This window comes from Lynx canadensis, chromosome B2 (genome assembly GCF_007474595.2).
Source record: "Lynx canadensis isolate LIC74 chromosome B2, mLynCan4.pri.v2, whole genome shotgun sequence".
In the NCBI taxonomy this organism is placed as follows: Eukaryota; Metazoa; Chordata; class Mammalia; order Carnivora; family Felidae; genus Lynx; species Lynx canadensis.
In genome coordinates this window covers 23,012,114-23,030,335 of record NC_044307.1, presented here as the reverse complement: position 1 = coordinate 23,030,335, position 18,222 = coordinate 23,012,114, and the positions used below count along the sequence as shown (strand labels likewise).

General features: G+C 39.1%; 1 protein-coding gene across 8 annotated transcripts in view; it reads left to right on the top strand.

Annotated features, from left to right (window-relative positions):
* The window catches only part of FARS2 (phenylalanyl-tRNA synthetase 2, mitochondrial), a 536,046-nt gene that overhangs the window by 78,232 nt on the left and 439,592 nt on the right, over positions 1 to 18,222 (top strand). For 7 of the 8 annotated variants that reach the window (XM_032593129.1, XM_032593127.1, XM_030314911.2 and 4 more), the window contains one exon: positions 13,476 to 13,510. The exons of the other annotated variant lie outside the window; for it this stretch is intronic. The gene's annotated coding sequence lies outside the window, so the exon portion shown is untranslated. The remainder of the gene's footprint in view (positions 1 to 13,475; positions 13,511 to 18,222) is intronic. 8 annotated transcript variants of the gene reach the window in all.

Sequence of the window (18,222 nt, the reverse complement as noted above, 5' to 3'; positions counted from 1 at the left end):
CCTTGAAGCAGGACATGGTCCTGAGTACAAATTCTTCCTTGAAAATGCGAAAGAAAATGAAACTGTCCAGAGTGCTAGAAACACTAAGGGGTGTATAGAACCCTATTTATAGGAGGGATGGTGCCTTGTAGGCCCTTTGGCATGAAGCTGGCCACCTTGGTGTGACAGCTTTTGGAGGGGCCTCATCCAGATCTCTTCTCTTCTCCTGCCTCACATTAAATCCTTACGAACTAGAGAGCAAACGTGGACTGATGACTTCAGGCTGAATATCTGTTGTTATTTTAAGTTCACTTGTTGAGTTGGAAGAGCCTCTCTCCCTAGCCCAATCCTTTTCTATTAATGTACTAAGTAATGTATGCAAGTACTTAATGTTTTGACTCCTGAGGGGATGTTAGAAGCCATAATAATATTATCAATAATATTTGTCAAACAAATGTATATATTGGGCAGCTACCATGTGCCCCAATAGTACAGGAGGTAGAGAGGTGAGCTCACATCTCCATGCCCAGGGTTCAGCCACAGTGGCAGACCGTCTGAGCTGCAGTGTGCTTCTGTCCTCTCAGACCATCCCCAGGCATTTAGGGTGGGACCTGAGCTGCTTCTGGTCAGACTGCTTAGTGAGGCCACTGAAGAATTAAGGAAAGTCCCTGGATTGAAAATTTAGTGGTAGGTTTTTGGCGTGTCCTTTTCCTAAGGTGCAATCTTTTTTGGCATGGACCTTCTTGAATATGACTGGCATGGTGCCTGGCACATAACAGCATTCACCAAATAACGTTTTTCTCTTTTCTCTGCAATGTAGATACAAAAAAAAAGAAGTCCATGGTATTTCAGAAGAGAGCTAGAGCACTGTGTATAGCTGAGATGTATCAGGAATGTTTTCCGGATGAGGCTGATATGAGTCAAGAATTAAAGCATAGGGTCATTCATTTATTCACCTGATGCTATAGTCTACCTAGCATATTTCAAGTGTTGCTGTGAAATGAGAATATAACAGTCACAAATTACAAACACAGGTGTTTGCAATCTGGTGAGTCAGACAAATGTTCATTAAGTAATCATGTAAATAAACATAAATTTACATGGGAAGCAACCTAAATATCCCATGGGAAAATGATGAAATAAATTGTAATTTGTTTTTTGACTTAATATAATGTAGCCATTGATATTGTTTCCACAACTTGTAAAATGATTGCAGTAACTTACATTGGGTATTTAAAAAGGGAGATATAAGATAGTCCCTACTTTTTTTTTTAAATGTTTATTTTTGACAGACAGAGAGAGAGAGAGAGAGAGAGAGAGAGAGAGAGAGAGAGAGCGCACGAGTGGGGGAAGGGCAGAGAGAGAGGGAGACACAGAATCTGAAGCAGGCTCTAGGCTCTGAGCTGTCAGCACAGAGCCTGATGCAGGACTCGAACTCACAGACCGCGAGATCATGACCTGAGCCTAAGTCAGAGGCTCCACCGACTGAGCCACCCAGTCGCCCCAGTATAGTCCCTACTTTGTAAAAACAATACATGTTTGCCTATGCATAGAAAAGCTGATTATACAACACATTGAACAGTGGGTATTCCTAGTGATATCATTGTGGAGCATAGAGCATGTTCTCATTAAAAAGGACTGTTGTTGCCAGAAAGTGAGCAGATTGGTTTTTCCATTGTTTGAATTCACAATTAGATGATTTGCATGCTTTAAATGAGGAACTAAAGCTTTAACTGGTATTCTTTCTTGGTTGTTTTGGTTTGGTTTCGATGGTGAGGGGGGAAGTAAGCTAAAATGTCACTGAGGACTCCTGCTGAGTGGGTTCTGGTGGAAACTGTCTTCTAGTGCTTTCCCTGGAGATGTGAGGTCCAGGAACAGAGTCTCTCTCAGTGCTACCCTGCAGGACTCACCTTCCTTGGTCTGCTGTGGGTCTTGCTTTGCTTTGGGTTTTGTCTCTATTGGAAGATAAAAAAAAATTTGTATCCAGAGGGCAAGTCCCAGAAATGCTTCCAGAGATGATGGGGGAGTTTGATTTCCTTTGTTATTAGTCAGTATTTGGGTTGTTTTGGGTTAGTTCCATTATTTTATAAGCAAAAGCTTCCATCTTCTCTAATCCCTATCAGAAATTATTATTTTGTTGGAAAGTTGGGTGTTACTACTTTTATTAGCTTAAGACAACAATAATTCTGTGTTTCTAAATGGGTCTTTTGTTTTGCTTTGTTTTGTTTTTTAAAGCATCTGTGTGTTTTTAGTTGAAAATTAAAAGTATGATAGAGGTACTGATGATATACTCACAGGATTAGATTATGGCATATAATTTAATTATCATAAGATGTGAAAATTCTAGAAAGTTTTCCTCTGATTTGTAATGTTTTCCTTGTAAAGAAAATTTTTCTTTATGTTCTGTTACTTATTTCAAACACCTCCTGAGTCATTAAAGTGATGTAGTTCTGATGGATAGAATAGCATTTCTGCAACCTTCCGTGCCATCTTGGATTTGCCCTGCTCTGCACAATAGAGGTACCAAGACTTGGCCTTATGAGGGTAGAGTTTTTCTATACCGGTTTAAGAGATGGTCAAAGACCCTGCTGCTTTCCTTATATGCAAAATTACATAAGTAGCAAGTTATACTTTTAAGTCTTACAGACTTTTCATCATGAGTCTCTGTTGAAATATGAACATCTAGGATGGAGAGCAGTGGTCATCCAGAGTCTTGCCGGGATTTTCTGTCAGTCACCCGGAGGACAGAGCGGAATGACCAGGCTGGGGAAGGTCTCGTTACTGCTGGGCCTTAGGGAGGAGCAGGCCAGAAGCTCCTCACCGAGGACTTTGCACGGCTGACTCTGGTTCTGCAGTGACGGCAGCTCCTATTGTACCGGGCTGTGAAATTATTCAGAAAAGAGTAGGGATAATGCATATACATTTTACTTGCTTGAAACTAATAGGCGACTTCCTTCTGGGATTTGCTCTCTATGCCAATTAATTTATAATCTGCTACTTTCTCTTCCCTTACCTGCCAATCACTCTTTTTAGTGGTAACCGCAGGGAAGAGACTAGGATTTTCTACCAAGGTGTGTGTTACAGCTCCTTCCACTGTTGTGTGAACACGCGGGCCCTCTCACCTCTCAGACATCATCCCTTCCCGTTCTTAGTTCTTGGGCTGCCTACTCGCACGTTTTGTGAACATACTGGTGAAGGAGCAGTTGAGCCATTTTGGTGGAGCGAATTTCCATTGACCCGGCGTATGAGGAGGGCACGCTCAAGGACCCCAAACATAGGTATATGATACACTGCGTGCAAACAGTGCTAGAGGAACCTAGCTGTTTCTCTAACAATTCAGCGTGGCGAATGATGGAATCTACCTTTCCTCTGTCTCTCTGGGCTTGGCTCGCGGCCCCCGAGGTGCAGCCCTGCTTCTGGAGGACGGGCGCTAAGGTTGCTGCGTGCAGTTGACAGGGAATCAGACTGACTTTCCACCGAGAATGGACCACAGATTTCCTGTGTCACTTCCCTGCCTCCTCAGACTGTCATGTGGAGAGACATGCCATTCTGCTGCAGGAAGGCGTTTGTTAGCAAGCCCCTGCAAACATCTGGTTCCTTGTACCTCCCATGCATCCCGCAGGTGCAGATTGCGAGAAATCTGAGCATTGTTCAAAAATGGCTTTTACTTTTAAAATGTTTCTTTTAACTTTGTCAAGTCTTTTTATATTAAAAGAGTGTTTCTCTGTTGCTTTTCTGTTCCCTAGATATATGGCATATCAGTTCCTCTGGCTATTTCATCCCCCTGTAAGCTGGCAGCTCTGGTGGGTATTTTAAAGTCTGTAGGTTTTTTTTTTTTTTTTCCCTTTTGACAAAGGGGAGAGGAATTGCTGGCATACTGCGTGCCAGAGTGCTGAAGCAAATCTATTTCCAGCTTGATATAGCAGCTAAAGAAATTTCCAGAGTGGTGCATTATTTATTTTCTTCCCTGATGCTAAGTCTCATAATGGGGATGCTGAGTGTGGTCCTCTTTGTCGTTCAGCAGCAGTCAGGGATTGGCATGATTGCACCTGCTTTTTTTCTGCCTCCCTGCGTGGGCACCTTTTCAGCGGTGTCCAGCCTCCAAACTTCAGGAGCAGGGATCTCTAAGTTGCTGAAGAATAGGAGCCACAAGCATTTCTGGTGGTTTATCAGATGTAGCATAATTTCCAGCTCAAACAACAGGTTCTTAAAACCAAGTATCAGAAATATTTTGCATGTACTTGCAGTCTAGCCATGAAAAATTTCCCACTTGTTTAGGAAGGCCGTATGATTTTATCAGTGATCAAATTTTTCAAATGTTTTTTTTTAATCACCATAAAAAAGAATGATTTGTAATGACTATGTCCAATGCATGCAATGTATGTGATGGACAAATTAGTTACAAAACATCATTACTGTAGTATTAAAAATGCAAGCATTGTCTGTTTAAAAACACAGTAGTTTAATAAAATATGGGAACCTTTTAAATGCCACTAAAATAATGAGTGTAAAAGGATACATTTTGAAGCATTAATGGGAAATTTGAAAATAACATTCCTAATACCTAATGTTAGGAAGTGTGAGGTGCATTCACAGGTACAGTGTTTTTATTAGGCTGTGTGTCTATATGGTTTTACACGTAGAATATGCATACACATTATTTGCTTTGAAAATTACCTATCTACCCTTATATGACTGGAGCAACTCCAAAGGTGGTTGGTCAGGCTCCTTTAGTTTGGCATTATTTCAAGTGACCATCAGTGGAGCGTTTACTCTGCTGTGTAACTCCCTGTAATCAGGACTTAAGCTGAGCCTCAGGGCAAGCCCAAGTCACTGTAGGGATATTATTCTAGACAGAGTGATCACAGATTCTAGGGCAGGGCCCTGACATGTTCTCAGGAGGAACACTTTTCATTTCCCTCATTGTTAGCATTTGGCACAGGACCATCCTGGTGAGTCTTCAGAGGAAGCCTTGCCCGCATGGCTGCTGACCCCAGGGCTCCAATGGCTGCTTTGAGATCCTCCTGGAGGTCCTTATGAAGGACAGGCCAGGTTTCCCCCTCTCCTAACTGGCACCAACAGGGACTAGAGATTGGCCAGGCCTGGGGCTGCTGAAAAAATTTCCAGGTTCCTCCCTTTTCACTCCTTTCTACCACCTTTGTTAAGGCTTTGTGTTCTGGGGTCAATGGCCTTGTCACTCTTCTCTCTCTAGAAACTTGGGTAGAGAACATAGCCACATGGGAGACCCCAAGTGAGCCACACGGCACAGTGTTTGCTCTGAGCATCACTGCATCTCCACCTGCAAGTGCCATCGGATGCTCACAGTTGGGGAGCATGCAGTTGGGGTGTGGACTGTTCTTTCTCAAGAGGCAGTATTTTGTTATCAGTGACTTATTGATAGACCTTTTATGTTAATTTACATGTCAGCCTCATAACTATCTGTAGATACTCTTCTATGAATTTAACTAGTTAGTGCAGCTGGCCACTATGGTAGCCAGACCTGGTATTAAGGGCATTACCACACAGGAATACTGACAAGACTGAAAACAGAGTCATGAAAATGGTAAATCAGCCCAGGCCCCTCACAGATGCACCTGCTCCTTAGCCTGGTTCCTTATGCTGGGGTGATAGCGCATTTAACACTCCCGAGGAAGGGGCTCCTGGACGGCTCAGTTGGTCAAGTGTCTGACTTTGGCTCAGGTCATGATCTCACGGTTCTGGAGTTTGAGCCCCGCATCAGGCTCTGTGCTGACCAGCTCAGAGCCTGGAGCCTACTTCAGATTCTGGGTCTCTGTCTCTCTCTGCCCCTCCCCTGCTCTCACTCTGTCTCTCTCAAAAGTAAATAATAAACGTTTAAAAATTTGTAACACTGTCAAGGGAGATTGTGGCTTTCTAGTGTTCAGCTGAGTTAACCCCCACCCTGGAAAAACAAGGAAGGAAAAAAATTTTTTTTACTTTCTTTCTTTTAATCAGCTAATGGTGCCAGTTATTATTCACAGTTTTTCCATTATTCAATATGAAATCTCCATAGTTTGTGAAGCTGGTTGGTGAAGAGAAGAACACAGAAAAAGGTCACGTTGTGGATGGTAAAGATCACCTGTGCAGCCTGCGTCCCTGCATGCCGTTTAGCTCTGAGTTGACCTTTTCCTCCTTTCTCCTTTCTTACTTTTCATTCTGGCGTCAGCCTGCAGTCTGCCTCACTTGAGAATAGAAAACTGGGAGGACAGGCAGGGGACAGCTACACCTGCACCGCCCCTTGCCTTGTGTTGATTCTCACTTTATGGGCGTTGATACTATTCTGGGCTTTACTGAACATACTGACTCCTGGTTTGTACATCTGATTTTTAGTAGCAGACTGGGAAATTTTATCCCCTTCAGAGATCAGGCAGGGTATAGAACGGATTTGTTCTTAAATGGTAAAAAGAGTCTTCAGATTCATGCTGGTCTTTGCAAATCACCTAAAAATAGTGATCTTAGTATTGTTAGATCTTAAAATAACTAAACGTGTAACTTTTATTTTTGTTGCTGGTAAATGAGACTTCCATTTTTACTACATTTCAGGATAGGCCAGAATTAAATATCCCCTTCTCCTCAAGTTATAAGAAATAAATTGGGAAGAGTCTACCTATCATTATGTAGGAAATTTAATTATAGCAGGAGGCTGCTTAGTCTTTCTCACTGACATCCTTACCGTCTGTCCACTGTGAGCTTAGATATTTGAGAAATTGGTCTAGAGAATAATAGTGTGGTTTTGCAGAGTGGTCCTTTTGCTCTGTTAGTTTTGAGCATGAATGATGTGAAGGTAGGATGCCCCCCTCTTTATCATTAGGATCCCATGTTAGCCTCTTCATTGGCAATATCATGTTATGAAACATTAACATCTTAGGATTCAGGAGACCCAGGTTCTGACTGAGCTTGTTCTGAAGAACTCCCATAGGACTGTGGGGGAATGTCTGCCTCGATTTCCTAAGCCAGGCACTCTGGTCTCACACCTCTGTCTACAGGTGTTGATTACTCTTACTTTGTCATTTTGAAGTGTAAATGATGGTAGAATATTTTAGGTGTCTTGGTGCCTTCTATTTTATTCCTTTTGGCTTTTAAGATACGACATGCATTTTGTTAGGAATTATCCTGTAATAAGAACAACTCAGTAAGTTCTTAGTTGTTGTAAGAATAGCTTCTGAGCCATTTCAGTTGTGAACACCTTACACTGCAGCTCCGAGGCCTAGAATGATGAGCCCAGTTCTGTGTTTTTAAACAGCTCTTCTTTTCCCACTACTGTTTCTTTTATAAACCTTACCAAGCCATCTGTTGTGGTGGAGGGCAGCCATGGTCAAATTCACCATTCCTGGCCTTGAACTGAGGGAGTGTCTTGTCAGAGAAGTTAGAGGGAGGGAACACCTCTGTGCTACTTCCTTCAGGGCTGCAAGATCAGAGCACACCTTTGCAAAATGGCCCTGCTTTATGTGTGCGAAGATTTTGGGGTGATAGAGTGCCATGTTTCAGCTACACCATAGCCTCATGGATTTTCACCCACTCTCATAAACCTTGTTGCTTTAAAACATGTGGGCTGCCATCCAACTTGTAATGAAGTTGATAGAATGTATTTCTTTTGTAAATTGAAGTCCACCACCTGGTGCAGTATTTTAAAATTTGATAGCTTATTGATTTCCACAATCATTCATGTGTGTTAAGTTATTCAGGTTTCTCCACACATTAGAATGATGGTTCAAAATCAAGAATGTGAGTGAACAACAACAAAAAGCAAAAAGAATGTGAGTGAAATCTAGAATGAACTCACCGTTGTCTCTTGACTGTAATTTTTGTCCTTCCATGTTTGATGTGCCTGTGAGCTGACTTCACTCATAAAATTTTGATACCAAATGTGTCCTTTGCTTGTTCCTCCCCCCACCCCCCATATTAACACTTTTCCAGCTCTTCAGATACTGACTGTGTATCCTACAATTAAATTTGGTTTCTGTACTAGCTACCCAGATTTAGCTCAGTCCCCACAGGGAGAGGACTCAATCCCACCAGACCCCCGCCTCCCCCCAACCCCTGTAGATGCTGGGTCACCTTTCCAGGTTGCTACCCATGCTTCTCACTAACCAGCTTGAATCTTAGGTTCCCATTAACCCCCTCCTCAGATTCAATAATTTGCTAGATTGGCTCACAGAACCCAGGAAATCACCTTACTTACTATTACTGCCTTATTATAAAGGATACAACTGAGGAACAGCTAAATGGAAGAGAAGCATAGTAGAGTGGATGGCGACAGTAGAGTGTTGGGCAGCACATTTCAGAGCGTGCCATCTTCCAACACCTAAGTGTATCACTAACTTGAATGTTTTTCTGAACCCCAGTGTTGGGGATTAAAAATATTTTTTTAATGTTTGTTTATTTTTCATATATATATGTGTGTGTGTATGTGTAGAGAGAGAGAGACAGAGACAGAGACAGAGAGACAGCACAAGTGGGGAAGGGCAGGGAGACAGGGAGACGCAGAATCTGAAGCAGGCTCCAGGCTCTGAGCTGTCAGCACAGACCCTGATGCAGGGCTTGAAACCATGATCTACGAAATCATGACCTGAGCCGAAGTCATGAAGCTTAACCAGTTGAGCCATCCTAGGCACCCCATTTTTAATTTAATTGTTTATTTATTTTTGAGAGTGTGAGAGGGATTTTTTTAATGGGTGTTTTATTATGTAAGTATAATTACAACAAATATAGGGATTATGTATTAGGAAAAAAATCAGAAATGTGGCATCAAAGAAATTTCATGTTCATTAACAGACGCTTTTGGATTATGCCTCCAGTCTCCCCTAGAGATATAGTCATTCCTTCTATTCTCTCGGGTAGATTTGGATGTTTGCTACCAGTATTTATGCAAGTATTATTTGAACATACCTTGTAACTTCTAGAAGACCTTGCAAATGTTTGCATTATTGTAGTAGACGTTTGGTCAATATTTGTTGATTTATAATCTTATCCCAAATATTTTTTAGACTTACATCTTATGAACTCTGAAGTTTCCAGGCTTATACTTAGATAGTCTTCAGATAGAAGATTTCATTATCTCTCTTATTTTGCTTGGCTGAATTCACCATGGTCTTTCTCACTTACGTTTATAGACTAATGAATTTTAGTTTTAAAATGCTTTGTATTTAGATATTTATAATGAGAGATTCACCAGATCCCTGTTTCACATCTTCTAGGAGCATTGAAATGTCACTGCTTCCCCATGTCCAGCCTGCTGTGTTATACTTGTTATACCTTTTGGGATTCTATGGCCACACGGAAGGGCTCAAAAAATAGTGTTCTGGTGGCTGGGATTTCCTCTTATCTGACCCCAAAGCTTATTCATCTCTATTTCTCTTTGGAATGTTAGGACCAGTAATGGAATATTAAGGGTTAGATACAAGGAAGGAGATAGATATAAAGAGGATTAGGGATTAGCTGGCCTAGGATGCACAGTATGGTTGTTAATGGGTCATAGTAGGGTTGAGTCTAAAGGAACCGTGAGATACAAAATTTACAGAATTGGACCATGAAACCAGATGTGGGAAATATTCTAAATGCTCAAGGCAAATTTCAGAGAATGCTGCTTCTTAGGGTCTAGTACCCTTCTGTCTATAATCATTGGTCTTAAGGGAGGTATTACTCTGAATCCATAGTCTGACATACCTATGTAATTTATGACCTCAGAGAGGATTTGTGTGAGGAGTATGTATGATTTAGTGAAACTAATCTACAATTTTTCCAGCCCTTATGTACCAGCTACTCCGAAATGACTTTAAATACATTACTCATTTAGTTTTCACAGAACTCTATGAAATGGATTTCTTCATTCCCATTTTTATAAAAGACACTAGAACCCTGGGAGGTCACATGATTTGCTCACATTCCAGGTTAGATTTGGAGAGTCCTGGAGCCAGGATTGAAACCCAGGACTGTGTCCACTCTGGCGATTTGTGATGGATACTGATCACCTGGTATGTAGCAGGCACTGGGCCAGGTACTGGAAATACAAAGACAAATTCAACTGTGCTCACTTCAAGGAAGACAACATATCATCTTCATCAGAATGCTAAGGAGATTCCAAAATGACTTAATTAAAATCACTGCATAAATGCATGTCATTCTATTAGCTTGGCATGGTTTCCTGCCATATATGAGTGCTGAGAATCAATAGGAAGAAGTATATGGTTATAAAAAATGAGCAGAGCTATAGAAAGGCTAATTGAAAGCATGGAATGTTAAGAAACTCACAGATTTATTTATGTGAAGTTTGGAAGATGCTATTCTAGCAGTTTCTGGCTAGTTTTGATGATTGATGATATCCCTAAAGTAGCTGAGCTACTCAGATTAACTTAAGTGGCTTTATTTAAACCCTGCTTTCTCAGAGATCCTGACTTTTAATGCACCCAGAGGTATATACCTGTGTTATGTAGGGTATAAGCTATTTTCGAATCAGAGGAAATGGAGAAAACGAGGTCAATATCACATGGTTTCAACACTGTTCGTCAGTATATTACCCATGATATTGTGCCAGTGCAGTTATGAGACTATGGGAAGGGCAAGTGGGGTGAATGCTCATGTGGGAAGATGATTAGACTTAGACAATGGATGAATTACATTAAAAACATATTGGTTCAGTATTAAGGACTATAAAAGAACAGATACTAGGAATTTGCTTTTATTTAGCAAAGTGAATAATTCTTAGGTTTATAGATCAAATCAAGAATGTTATGCTAATACCTTTTTATATGACCTTGGATTTATTCAGAATGCTTTCTTTTTGTATTGGTAATTTCTAAAATGTCCCATTTTCTTTTTGAATTGTCTGGATATTCTTTATCACCATTACTTTTTTTTACTGCTTTCATGGAATTATGTCAGTGAAATTAGGGGAAACTAAAAGATGTGCTTAGGAGCAGTCAGTATTTAAGTGGTTCTATATATTTTGGTTTTACTTGAAATAGGCAAGAAAAAAGAAACGCGTGTAAAGCTCACTCATTGTGTGTGAGACACCCAGCTAGATTCTATGTGTAGATTCTGTGTGTGTGTTTGTGTGTGTGTATGTTTAAATATCATCTATACCCATACAGATATATAGATCTCATTTCATAGCATTTATTACCATTTTTCAGATGAGGTTTTGTGATATTAAATGACTTGCTAGTTAAGGTGGGTGTAGATTTGAACCCAGGACTTTTACTTTCAAAACCCCTGTTTTTGCTGGAGTTTGCTGCTGATTTGAGATGACTGAATTGCAGTTATCAGCAAGATTATAAAACACAGAGTGATGAAGTTATAGCATCAGGTTTGATTTACTTTTTTTTTGATCAACATGATCATATTAAGATATTTTCAAGAGAGTCCTATAGTGAAATCTATAAAATGTGTAAGGAAAGTCCTGCCTCACTAGGTTTTGAACCTTGTTTAAAGGATATCACCTGGAACCTTTCTTAATTGCTGGTCTCCATTTATTGTTGAATTTTAGAAGTTGTTTTCGGCCAATGTTACTTGTAAAACTGCTGTTTGGCTTTTGCTTGGCTTCCCGTGTCTGACTGGCCTGTTGGTATTTCGAGCAATCCCTAGCCAGATATTAGACCAGTAGCATACAACATTAAGTATTTGTTGTAACTTTGAACTCTGATTTGACTTTTCTTGTGTGTATACCATCTGCTGCCTTTTCTCTATACTTTTTTGGCTGTCTGAACTTGACTTATTATGGAATAACCAGTCGGAGTCTCACCTCTTCCATGAATGCATTACCAGGCATTGTCTGCATTTGCTGTTCCTCCTCATGTACATCTGCAGGACCTGATGGCTCTTCGCCTGTTAATCATGTGTTCTTTTATAAGCGTATTTCTGTGTTTCACTGTGAATACTGTGATGTTCCACCTTCATATATTTTAAACTCTTTGATTTCATGGATGATGATTTTTTATTTTATTATTTCTTTATTTATATTTATTTATTTTTTATATAATTTATTATCAAATTGGTTTCCATACAACACTCAGTGCTCATCCATCCCTACAGGTGCCCTCCTCAATGCTCATCACCACTTTCCCCTCTCCACCCCATCAACCCTCAGTTTGTTCTCTGTATTTAAGAGTCTCTTATGGTTTGCCTCCTTTCTTCTCTGTAACTTTTTTCTTTTCCCCCCTTCCATGGTCTTCTGTTAAGCCATGCTTATCCTGTGGTAATGTGGAACCCTTGTCCTTTGCCATCTATCTGTATATTAAGATTAGGGTCTGATATTGCTTTTATGATTTTTATGATGATGTAATGATTTCTCTGAAGTCGATGGACCTAAATTTGGTTTCTAAGTCATGTGACCATTTGTTGCCATTTGACCTGTGAGAACAGTGGTTCCCTGGCATATGTGACTGTACTCTAGCAAGATGTATTTGTCCAAAATTGCTACTTCCAAATCAGTGTCCTCACTTCATGGGTTTTTGCTGCTTTAAGTGACTCATACGTTTATAAGTTCCATTTCCATTTCAATTCTGCCCCCATCTTATCCTTTGTTATAACCTAGGCCAGAAAGGGAAACAAGTACTCTCCTAGAAACTGTATAGAGGGCAAGTAGGAATGACAAATCAACAGATGCCAGAGAAAGATCCATAGTTAACCAGCAGGATAATCATGTGCAGGTGTTTTGTGTTGACATTTCTTCTTAAGAGTGTTGAAGCTTTCTGGTTTGCTAGACTCTATCTATTTATAAATGTGTTTTTTTTTTTCTTTGTGTCTTGACTTACATACTGATGTTATTTTTTGACCAGTATTGAAATTTAGAATTGATTTAATTAAATGAACAGATATCATTCAGATAAAAGATTTCGAACTGTTTCTTCTGAGCAAATATCTTAGGTAAAACTAAACATGTTATGAACAATTAGTGATTATAATGTAAATCCTTTTTAAAAATACTTTAGCAATGGAGAAAAAATTACTTTACCAATGCTATTAGGTGAAATAAAATTATATCATGTGATTCATTGTGTAGAAATATCATGAATGAGTTTTTCACTATTACTTCTACAGGTTAAGTTTGGGAGAAATTGTATGTAATTAGAGAACGTAATATTTATCAAAGTAGAAAGTAAAACAAATTAACATTTGATATGCAAACAATAACCTTGTTTTTATTTAGTTGTACTGTCAAATAGTAAGCATTAGTGTTTATGTGTACAACAAGCCTAGTAGATAGTGGATATTTGTGCATTCAAGTCCATTCTTTTTATAGCCTTGGGGCAGGCATTTTACATTTTACAGAGACAAGAGGGACGAGATTTTATTGTTCACACTGTGCTGTACCTCAGAGGTGCTACCCCCCACTAGTGCAAACTTGGAGAAACACTGCACCTATTTCTTCTGCACAGAGCTCTGGTATGACTTAATATGAAAAATTACAGAGGCTTGAATGTATTTGAACCATTAATTTTCAACTGTTTTTTCCGATTGTGTTTATTTTTATTTTTCAGATACTGTCTCCTTTGGGATTAAAACAGACTAAAAGGTAAGGTTGCTTTTTGTAAGAAAGCTCAGAGTGGAGGAAAAAAATCTTAGTTCTAAATATATCATTCTAGAGTTTTAAAATAAAACAGTTTTTCTCTGGAAGAACAAAGACATGGAAGGCTGATGGTTTTTTAAAAGTCTCAAGAGACTTTACTTCATACCAGTGTAACTGAAAGCTGAGTCTTTTCAAGCTCTTCCTAGGATCAAAGATATTTCTTCACATATGTGGGAACTCATAACTCTATGGGCAAATAAACTATTTTCAAAAGCCCAGATTTGTTTTTGAAATAAAATGTATGCTTTTGTTTTCCAGATCTATATTTAAAATGATGTAAACAACTATTTATATGGCATAGAATGTTGAAAAGACCATCAGCATTTCAAAGAGCTGACATTCTGTCCCAGAGCCCTAGTAAATAGTGGCTGGCTGTGTCATTCACTGCAGAGATTTTCCCCATTTTCTTTTTTAAACTTTCAAATTTTCTGATGGTTACAAACATCAGCAGTCTTAAATTTTCATATGGTCAAACTTATGTGTCTTCCATTCATTTATTTCATTTACTTCTTTTGTATAACAGTCATTCTTAACCCCAGATCAGTTAAAAAAATTACCAATATTTCTTGTTTTTGTTTGTTTTCTTTTGTTTTTAAACATAGAACTCTACAGAACTCTCTACAGTCTGTTTTGGCATATGATGTGAAGATGAGTTCATTTTTCTCCCAAATAGTCCGTTTCTTAACACTATGTCTTATGGAATTTGTTTCTACATTGATTTGTGAGGATCTATATTAAATTTTAAACTTCCTCAGAATCTGTTTGCTATGTCAGGTCTTTTGCCATTTTTTTTTTTTTTATTTTTTTTCAACGTTTATTTATTTTTGGGACAGAGAGAGACAGAGCATGTACGGGGTAGGGGCAGAGAGAGAGGGAGACGCAGAATCGGAAACAGGCTCCAGGCTCTGAGCCATCAGCCCAGAGCCTGACGCGGGGCTCGAACTCACGGACCGCGAGATCGTGACCTGGCTGAAGTCGGACGCTTAACCGACTGCGCCACCCAGGCGCCCCATCTTTTGCCATTTTTAAAAAAAAAATGTTTATTTATTTTGAGAGAGAGCATGAGCAGGGGAGGGGCAGAGAGAGAGAATTCCAAGCAGGCTCTGTGCTGCCAGCACAGAGCCCAGTGTGGGGCTCAATCCCATGAACCACAAGATCATGACCTGAGCCGAAATCAAGAGTCAGATGCTCAGCTGACTGAGCCACTCAGGTGCCCCTCTTGCGAGTTTTCATTGTTCCTTTTTTCTTATTTATTTTCAAAAATTGCTAGCTTCTGTCACTTGTTTAATTTTTCAATGAACTTAGGTGGTTATTTCAAGACCTCTTTTTAAATTTTTTTTTTTTTTAATGTTAATTCATTTTTGAGAGACAGAGAGAGACTGAGCATGAGCTTGGGAAGGGGCAGAGAGAGGGAGACACAGAATCCGAAGCAGGCTTCAGGCTCTGAGCTGTCAGCACAGAGCCGGATGCGGGGCTCAAACCCACGAACTGTGTGAGATCATGACCTGAGCTGAAGTCGGACACCCAACTGACTAAGCTACCCAGGTGCCCCTCAAGTCCTCTTAACTTTCCCCTCACATCCCGGAGAAATTGCCGTTAGAAATTACATCAAAATAATTTGGATAGAGCTGACATTTTTGTATTATCATCTTCCCATTCAACATATATCTCTTTCTATTTATTCTGATTTTCTTTCATGGCTTTTGGTAAATTTTTGTAATTTGGCTTCATATAGGCCTTTTTATATGCAGTAGTTCCTCCCCTAGTTCTGGGGAATTTGGTCTAAGACCCCTAGCAGGCACCTGAAACCACAGAATGTATTGAACTCTATGTATCCTGTGTTTTCCTATATGTACATACCTATGATAAAGTTTATAAATTAGACACAGGGAGAGATTAACAATGATATAAAATAGAACAATTATAACAGTATGCTGTAATAAAAGTTATGTGAATGTGGTATCTCTCTCTCGGAATTTCTTACTGTCCTATAGTACTCTTCTTGTGATGATGTGAGGTGATAAAATGCTTGTGTGAAGAAATGAAGCAAGGTGAATGATGTATGCTTGTGATGTTGTATTCGGCTACTACTGACCTTCTGAAATATGTCAGAAGGAGGATTATCTCCTGGGCCATGGTTGACTGAGGGTAACCAGAAACCGTGGAAAATGAAACTGTTTATAAGGCGGGGGGGCTACTTAGTTATTATAAAAGATTTTGTTTTCATTATAACTTTATTTCTTGTTGGTTATTGCTGGGATTGAAAATACTATTGCTTTTAGGAATTTACATTTATTCCCTTGAGCATCCTGTTAGTTGTTCTAATAGTTGTCAATTCTTTTGAGATTTCTAGAGAGACAGTTATGGGTGGCCAATAATACTTTGGTTCTTCCTTCCGGAAGTTATGTTCCATTACCTTCTGGTTTATGTTCTCACATTGGCTAAAGTCCTAAAATGAAAAAAAAAAATGATTGGTTGTAAAGTATTTACCCTGTTATAAATGATTTTATAACTTACCTAGAGACTGTAGGTTGCTTTCCACCAAGAAGAAAGGTTTTGGAAAGTTGTCACATTTCCTTGGTAATTAATCAATGAAATCTGTTCATATTTTCAGAGGAACAATTATAATTTTATTTTATTTTTATTTTTTTTAAGTTTATTTATTTTGAGGAGAGAAAGAGAGAGGTCTGGGGAGGGGTGGAGAGAGAGAGAGAGAGAGAGAGAGAGGAGAGAGAGAGAGAGAGAGAGAATCCCAAGCATGCTCTGCCTTGTCAGTGTGAAGTCCTATGCTGGGCTCAAACTTACAAACCATGAGATCATGACCTGAGCTGAAACTAGGAGCCAGACGCATAACCAACTGGGCCATCCAAGCACTCCAAGAATTATAATTTTAGACAAAATTTATTTAAAAATTGCTTTGAAAATTTATTTAAAGCAGATATTTAAATAAATTATTGTATATTTTATTCTTTTTATGTGTCTAGGTGGGAACTTGATGATATTGGGAAGGAAAAATTCAGAGTCTGAAAGTAATATGACCTCATTGGTTCCAAGGAAAATCCAACTTTTATGGATAATTGTTTTCATAACTTTTATGGATAGTTGTTTTCTATATTGATTGTATAGAAAAAATAAAAGTTTCAATGTTTTCATTAGATACTCAGCAGAATTATCTTTCCTTTTTTTTTTTTTTTTAAGTATGCAAACAACTTTTTTACTAATTAACTTATTTTCATGTTGTGCTGTTTTCTATCTCATGAATTGTCTCCATTCCCAGGAAGCTAAAGCTACTTGCTAGATTTGCTTTGGTGTGTTTACAGTCTACCTGGTGTACCTTTAAAATGTGTCTTTCTTTTCTCGTCAGCTGTCTTTGCATAGCTTGTCACTTGTCCCAATGTTCTGCATAGAATCCACACAGAACTGGTGGGTGCTGTTCCCTGGATGTTTCTGCAGCAGTGACTTGTCTTTCCCAGTGTTCAAGATGTTGCATTCCATTACACAGGTCCTAATCCTGTCCAGATGGCAGGAATTCTCAGAAGTTTACATCTTTGAGTGGGTTTTTTCTGATCATCTCTGCCAATAGTTCCTGGAGTCCCAGGGCACTGTATGGTAATGTTTATGGTATTTAGCACTCTAGCCCACTTTCTCTGCATTTGTCTATAGTTTGCCACAGTGTTTCATGGCTAGGTCACATTTCCCAGAAATCCCCAGTGCTTGGCACTGCCCCTGTTTGTTGAAGAATGAGTGGGAGCTGTCCATATTTTCATGCTCAGTGCTCTGGAACATGCTTCTCGTAAATTTCCTACATACTTCCCAGATTTGCTAGCCTTTTCTATATATTCTGTTTTTCCTCAAAAAATACTATATTAATAATGATCATGATACCTGCTTGTTTACTGTTCTTTCCTGAATATATATATTTTCTCAAACATACTATTTTAACAATGTTCATGGCATATAAGTTATAATACATAAATTCTTTCTTGGGCTTCATATGTTGCTATTATAAAAATGAATGGAAACTAAAGATTTTTTTTTTAAGATTATTTATTTGCAAGAGAGAGCATGAGCAGGGGAGAGTCAGAGAGAGAGAGGAGAGAGAGAGAGAGAGAGAATCCCAAGCAGGCCCCGCAATGTCAGTGAAGAGCCTGATGTGGAGCTCAAACTCAGAAACTGTGACCCGAAATCAAGAGTCAGATGCTCAACCAACTGAGCCACCCAGGCACCTTTTTTTTTTTTTTCCACATTTAATCAGTACAGTACCAAACGCCTATGTTGAATTAGTTTTGTTATTTATTGATGAGACCTCACTCTGTGATAAACTATCTTGCCCTTGTAAAACTAGTCAGTCACCTATGAGATGTCTTTTCATATGACCTCGCTTCTATCAGATGCCCAGGAAAAAGGTTTTGTTTGATGTGGAACAGTGGCATATGTCCCAGGAGAATGACTGCATATCCTAGAAATATTCCAAACTCATTGATTATATTTATTAGATCAAAGAGCAAATACTAAGGTCTGCTTTGGGTAAAAAGTTAATCCTACCAGCAATGTGGGTGTTTTTTTTTTTTTTTTTTTTTTGTGTGTGTATTATTTTATTTTATTTATTCGTAAGTCTTCAGAATGCTTCACAGGAATTCTCCCTTTTCTCCTCTGAT